Source organism: Paralichthys olivaceus, chromosome 7 (assembly GCF_024713975.1).
Source record: "Paralichthys olivaceus isolate ysfri-2021 chromosome 7, ASM2471397v2, whole genome shotgun sequence".
Classification (NCBI taxonomy): Eukaryota; Metazoa; Chordata; class Actinopteri; order Pleuronectiformes; family Paralichthyidae; genus Paralichthys; species Paralichthys olivaceus.
Window position 1 is genome coordinate 4,986,700 of NC_091099.1, and position 7,693 is coordinate 4,994,392.

Here is a 7,693-nt window from a genome sequence, read left to right on the forward strand (position 1 = left end):
CTGCACGGTGGGCTGGACGGGGATCAGTGGGTCTATCACTGCTCTACGCCTACCCGCATGTCACCCCGACTCGAACCACAGTTCAGATGAGAACAGAGGAGAGACCCTGGGAACAATGAGCCTTGGAGATTGGGTGAATTAATTTCCTCCGAGCAATGAGATCTTATGTTCTTTAACACATGTCTCTTCTCATCACGCACAATCAAACCAGGGTCACTAATCTCTTTGTATCACCCAGTGAGCAGAGCCTTGAGGTTAATTGTCCGACATCCTGATGGAGACAGAGCATAATGTGGTGTGCGTGTATGAGTGTGTCAGGCTAACACAGTACATGCTAATAAGATACTCGGGAGAGAAGATTCTTTCAGGTCTGAGAATGCTGTGGTTTACAGTATTACACAGATCTGAAGCACCGCCTTAGCTCTCATTGTCAAACAGACACTGGTCGGGGAGCTGCAAAAATGCTGGCTGGGTTTTTAGTACCCCTATTGTTTACACACAAACACAGTTGCACAAACACATTCTCAGACTTGAATGCGTTCAATTTGTTGACCCTGATCATTCAGTCTGTGTGTACGTTACTGGCTGACTGGTGAAAGTGCGGTAAAGGGGTGCGTGGTTTGGGAGAGTGGTTAGGAAAATATTTTTGAGAAGGTGAACTGGTGAGAGACAGATGGACAGAGAGAAGAATGGTGAGATTTAGAAGCTATAGGTCTTGGTTTTGGGGGATTAGGAGGGATAGATGGCACAACACTATTTATTTAACTCATCTCTGGTCTGAATGGCTGTTGGCCACTGGCTCCCATTTCAAGCATCTTCTCCCCTGTCTCCATCTTGTTTCGGTGCCAGCCCTCCGCTGCGCAGCGCTTACGTCAGACAATCCCACTGTTAGCCAACACTTAGCCAACATAATGACAGAACTGCTCACCCAGCCAAAGATAGATCAGACTTTTTTGGCCTGATTTCAAGCAGCACGGCTGGACGTTTGTGGCCTGGATTCATTCAGCGGGGTTTGACGTCCCTGGCCTAGGTTTGACCATCAGGGCTTGATTAGGGTGGCCTGAGCAGAGTCGACACTGAGCTTGAGGAGTTTGTCCTCGCTGGCACTGTTTCAACAAAGGGTACTCAGCTAATGCGACCTGGATTTGACTGTCTGGCTGCCTCTAATGTGGCCAGGGTTCAGTAGTCAGAGCTTGACTCGAGTGACCCGAGTTCATCAGATGGAGTGCAACTTCTCTGGCCTGGGCTTGTCAGACGGGGCTCTACTAGTGTGGCCTTGGCGGATACAGGGCCTCTGGGTGATTAAGGATGTGTTTGTTTCCCAGGCAGCAGGCAGGCAAGGTGGCGGCATTGCTACTGCACAGCCAAGGACTTGGCGTGGGGGTAAGAGAGCCAAAACAAACTACTGTGATTGCCTCCCATATGCCCTACTGACCCCTGCGTTTCATTTGCCAGGTGGAGAGGAGGGCGAGGAGAAGAGGGAGGGAGGTTCAGAGAAGCGAGGAGAGCAGGATGGGGGTACGAGAGGTTGTGGTTGAGGTTTGAGATGGAGGGGGGGTGAAGGCGGCAGGAGAGGTCACTTAAGTACTTCAACAGAAAGGGCAGGCACATGACCCTTTACCTGATTAAACCATGTGTCACTCAGAACAAACATGTTCCAAAAGTCTCTCTCTCTATCTATGGATCTTTGTTTTTTTGTTGTAATTGTTGATGATGAAATTAAAGTTGTTGATTAGGCAGTAGAGAGAGGCAAAGACGAACAACAATGAAAAAAGGGAAGGAATAAAGGGGGGATGGACAAAGAGAAAGAGAGAGAGAGAGAGAGAGAGAGAAAGGGAGTCTTGTCGTCTGAGAGGTGGTGTGGTTCGGGTTAGGTTGTGGTTGAAGCCTTGAGAGAGCGGGAGGGGAGAGAGGGGGAGGCACAGGGGGCGAGCAAGGCAGCACATACCCGCAGCATTCAAATGGAGCTCCCATTGGGAGGTTTTACGCTTCAAAATGGTTTCCTGTGACGTGGATTGTGTGTTTGATTTGAGCTTTGAGGGGTTTGTGTTATTCTCGGGAGGGGAGAATCTAGCACGCTCTCATTTCCGCACTACCAACAGCCAGCAGAAAGTTGGCAAGCCGAAACAGGGGGATTGTAAAGACAGATTTTTCTCTCCCTCCTCGTAAGAACCACATTTTTTTTTCTGCTTTCACTTTTTTTTTCTACCATGTTTTTCTACTGAGCCCGCTCCAGGACTTGCGCCGCATATTGATGGATTGTTCTTAATAATCGGACCTGGTCAGACCTGTGTCCTTCCATGCCCCCCCCCCCCCCCCCCCCCCAAGCTTACTGATTTTCTGCTGATCATAAAGTGCAGGGAGGAAAATGTGTTTATGCTCAGATGTGTGCACACATTTTCACCCTGGCACACGTGCAAGCCTGCAGAAATGCACCCACGAGTTTGCACATACACAAGTACGCATGCTGTCAGACACATGCCTCGGAACTAATTGCGAGCAATGGATGCCAGCTGGGCGATAGGTGTAGCAGGCAGCACAACTGGGACAGGGTCGATTGTTTTGTCGACCGGGTTGCAGAGGAAAGAGGAAGAAGAAAAGGCAGATGAGTGAATGAGGGAAAAACATGGAAGAGAGAGTATAGGGAGAAGAAAGGTAAGGGTCACCACAGAGAGAGGGAAGGGGGCATTCACTGAGGCAGCGGGACGCCACCTCTAAGACCATGACATCCAGTCATACAAACCATAGAGAGCTTACTGTTCTGCCACCTACTGTACTTTACAGAGCCAAGAAAATGACAAAAATCAACACTGGACGTGTTTGTGTTGGGGGGATATCTGTGCAACCCCACTCTCTCCTCACTGATCAGCACTTTTCTCTTTCTCCCGCTCTTGCTCTCCTCTCTCCGTCCATCCTGTCTTTATTTTCTTACTGTAAATACTGTACTGTATATGCACTCTGCTCGTGTAAGAGGACAATTATCGTAACAGCGTCTCTACTGTGTGGCGCACATGGAAAAGCTGACCGCCATGGGCCAATTCTCTCCAAGGAGTTATGTAAATAGTTCTGATGGAATGAGTGGGCTTTCCCCAGTATGTGGGGGCATAGCGGGGTCTGAGGGGTTCCACAACCGGCCTAATCCCTACTGTCTTCATCAGTAACCCGTTTGTCAACCGTTTTAGCGAAAGCTTGCACTTTCTGTGGTTGTCCTAACAGTTATATATCCACATAATAACATGCTGCAGTACTAGGCCCTTAATGAGATGCTTGTTGGGCTGCGTCTTCACAAGCCTCTCGGCACCTGTGCGTCAGGTGAAGGTGCATGTATGACGACCAAAGCATTTCAGACAGGACTTGAATTGTGACACTTGTATTGAAAAGACACTGACAGTTTTCATCAGAGGTGGCCAACCGGTCAGACAACAACCAGATCAGGTTGTGTCCTGCATGTGTGTTGTTAAGAGCCCAGGGTGTCGAATTTGGTGCTATTTGTTTAATTTTATTACTCTTTATTTTTTTATTTCCTTTTCTTTTAAATGTCATTTTAACATGTTTTTGTTTCATAAACATGTTTTTGTTTTTATCTTTATTCTATGTAAAGCAATTTGAGCTGCATGTTACCAACAATGGCAACAACAACTGATTTTCCAGTTTGGAATTCTGCAAACTGATTCAAGCTGATTCAAACATTAGTGAACTTGGCGCTCTGTGCAGCGGCGGTGTTTGTGGCTTCAGGTTTCTTTGGACTGGGTCCTGCAGCTGGTCTTTCCTTGCAGAGACTCAATTACTGCATGTTACTTTTGAATTTTCTGAGAGAAAGCTGCAACCAGCATCACCACAGGCCAAGCAGATAGTCCCGTCCCAGTACACAAAGTAAAGATGAAAGAAACAGCTCCACCTCACTTTCTATAGACATAACTTAGCAAGAAGAAAAAACTGAAATAAAGACTTGGGTGAACTCCCACTCTCCTCCACATGCACATGATGTCAGGGCTAAAATCTGAGTATTACTAAGTATCTGAAAATGTTTTTCTATTTGTTGCCCAAGAACTATTGGTGTTTATGATTTAAAATTTATGATCCAGATATCGTGGTATGCATCCAACTGTGAAGATGACACATTTATGTGAGTTTTGGGCATGTTTCGTGTCCAGATCTACTTCTTAATGTACATGAGAGCCGTACTGTCCTTGTCTACGTGTTAGACCCTTGTATCTCCATATCGCCTCGATGACGCACACAAGGAGGTGAGCAGAGATGGTTGTGTAACAGCGACAAAGGCTCGGCGCTTTAGGAAAGACCAAAAAAAAGAACAGTGTCTAGCTGATCTTGCCTTAGCAAATTGGTTGTTGATCGTCTACAGACATCGTTGTTGGTGCTCTCCTGTTCCAATAAATTCCCATATAGAGCAGAGCAGGGGCCCTCTAGGTCTTGTTATTGTAACAGGAGTACATTTTGGCTTGGACTCCTGTTCTCAGCACGAAAAACAACAATAACAACACCAGCCCACAGCCCTGTAGAGCTGGACCCGAGTCAGAGCCAGTCCGGGAGGGGGAGAGGGATGGAGGAGGTTGGTGCGGCTGGAAGTGGGGGTGGTAGATGCCCTTTTAATGCTTCTGAATCAAGAGGAGCTGCTATTCACGCCAAAGCTTAAACATATAACATCCACAAAAAGCCGTGTACTCGATGCAAAGGTCGCACCAAGTTAGGACGCATGCGCACGCAGGGCTGAGCGATTGTCCTGCTGTCGCCCCTCTCCCTCGTTTGCCCCCTGCCTCGCTGTCTTGTACACAAATCGACGCTGGCCCCCGTCACAGAGAGAAGGAATCCATGCAAGTCTCAAAACAAAATATTGAGGGAGTTTACACAGAGACCACACAACAACACGGTCCAATCTATTTGTAATGAAAGGTTTGCTCTGTGATGTCCTCTTCCAGACAACAGATCCATCTTGCCTTGGCCTTGTTATGATAGTGGCCTTGTTTTTTTTCTCTCTCTTGCTTTCCCCTTCTGTTCTTGGTTGTTGTTCGTGTAACACAATATCTGTTTGTGTGAGAGATCCCTCTGTTGTGTTGACGACATCTTCAGAAGGCAGCCCATGACCAAATGACTCAATAAAAGAAAAATCTCTATTATATTTCTCTGACCCTTCTCACTTAGTCAGTCACTTAGTCTCTGAGTCTTAAAACCGTCTTACATAACAACACTATGGAGGTGATATTACAATGGACCCTTGCTTGTATTAAAATGTATAGTGTATACCTGCTGCATACATCTCTGGCCCACTTCACAGCAGTGCAGTGTGTCAAAGCAGATTCTCATGTGTGTTACATTATAGATCTATGTCAGTTAGCATATCTGCAATAAAAATGTCTTTTTTTATTTCTTATTTTGGCTCTGCCCTCCGTGGCTTCTTCCAAAGGCAGAGAGAAAAAGACAGGAAAAAGAAAGATGGCAGGATAGATGGAGAGAGCTGGAGGGCAGAGGCGGGCTCAGGTGACTCAGCTTTCCCCCTGGAAGCGGATTGAGGGGAGCTGTGGGTTCGAGCCCCCCCAAAGTTTTACTAGAACACAGGCTTTTTAACAGGAGGGAAAAACAATGTTATAGCTGCTTCCTGCACCACCGAGTGTTCCCCACCAGTAAACATAACAAGGATTGGGTCATAATGTTGTGGTCTGGCATCAGGTGAATACATAGCTTTTTTTTTTTTTTCTCGCCAGCCTTCCTCGCCACCCCTCCTCCTCTTCTTCGGCTGCTGCTCTTTTCCATGCGGAGGAATAGGCTCCAGTGTTAAAGAAATATCAGTCATCAGCGTTGTTATTGCGCACTCACTTGCTCCATCTGCAACGCTGGCACTCACACACACTCTTTGTGTGAGTGGACACGGTGGCTGCTCTCTCTCCCTCACTCCATCCTTCTCTTTCTCCTCTCTCTCTCTCTGTTTCCTTTTGTGCCGGTAAAAAGCGACTTATTATTTCCCAACAAGGCGAACTGGAGGAAACTCTGATGTAAAGGAACAAGCTCACCTTCTTACTGTCAGGGGTGTGTGTGATTTTGCATGTGTTTGAGGGGGCGCCTTTGTTATCTGTCATTAATGCATGAGAATTTACATTTCCATACATTCTGGCAAAGGTGTGTGTGTGTGTGTGTATCCATGTGTGTGTGTAGTTTGTGTGTGCCAGTTTTATGATACAAAGGGGCTCTGTCAGGTTGGGCAGCTTGAACCAGGTTGCAGGGCAGCTGCATGTGTGACAGTAGCAGTAAAAACAAACAGAAGTTCTCCACTCTGGAAAAATCTAATGCTATGAAAATGGCAACTATGGCAATGATGGGAAGGGATCCATGTGGAGTTTCCAAACTGTGTTGCATTTGGCCGGGGAGGAAAACTGCAAAGGGGTAAAATAACATGGATATATAGGTAATGGGACACTCGCATACGTAGGTTTTGCACGGTATGTGTGTGATTCAGGAACACAGGTGCTTGTGTGTACCCCTGCAATATGTAACCGTAGCTCTAACTTGCAATGCAATAAAGAACTTGCAGTAATTTATATGTGTGTGTGTGTGTGTGTGTGTGTGTGTGTGTGTGTGTGTCGGCTGAGGCCCTGTGATCCGGCTGAAGTGAAATTTGATCCATTTCTAAGATGTTAGCCGTGGCTCTTCTCTGTCATTTGACAGCAAAGCATTCCAAAAATACTCGACAAGCAAGTCATCGCCTGCGTTGATTCCAGATTTAAGTTTCTTGTTAAGTGTCATGCACGTGGGCTTGTTACTTGGTATCGCACATCATCCACCTTGTCCAAGATTCCAGTGCTATAGTCACGGGATCCACTTTCATTTGGCTTTTCCATTTTAAAATCTATGTGTGTGCAAATCCTCTGAAGCAGACTTACACAACAATGTGCAGGACCATTAGCCTAAAGATATATGTCTTGTTTTATAGGCGAGTGACAGGATGTAGTGCCCTGATTAATCATAGATAAACAGTGAAGTAAATGAATGACTGGCATGTGTAAATTTGCTCTCCGCCATATGCAACGGATTACCCGCACGCCGCCACCTCATGTGATTGTTTGGGATTAAGTGAAATATGCCATGGAGTTGGCTGGGGATTGTTTGTGTACATCTGTGTTTGAGTGCATGTGTGTGTGTGCACGTGTGTGCACATGGAGTAGTCAACAGGCCTCGGCCCTGGGGGTCATTTTCCCTCGGTCAGACAGACAGTCATCATTGGATCCATGTTATCTCATGTCTGGAGCCTCCAGATGAGAACTGAGCAGGCGGCAAACACATTCTGCTGACCTGAGTCACAGTGTGTGCATGTGTGTGTGTGTGCGTGTGAGAGAGAGAGAATGAGAGAGATAGAGTGTGAAAGCACAAGTTGTCTGTGTTGATGTTTTCTGTGTGTACATGCTGATAAAGTGTGTGGACATACATGTGTGTTACTGTGTGTGTGTGTGTGTGTGTGTGTGTGTGTGTGTTTATGTGTGTGTATTGCAGTTACTAAAATACCTTACACATGCTGACCTCATCCATGGAGGGGTCTAATAAATTCCCTGCAGGTGATGAGTGCAGAGCTGTGATCTGAAACAGCAACTCTGGAAAAGGACTCTGCCCTTTGGTTCCTCTGCACAAGTATGTTGCAAAGAACGCTACATTAACAGCGTGATTTTCTTTATCAAGAATAATCTCC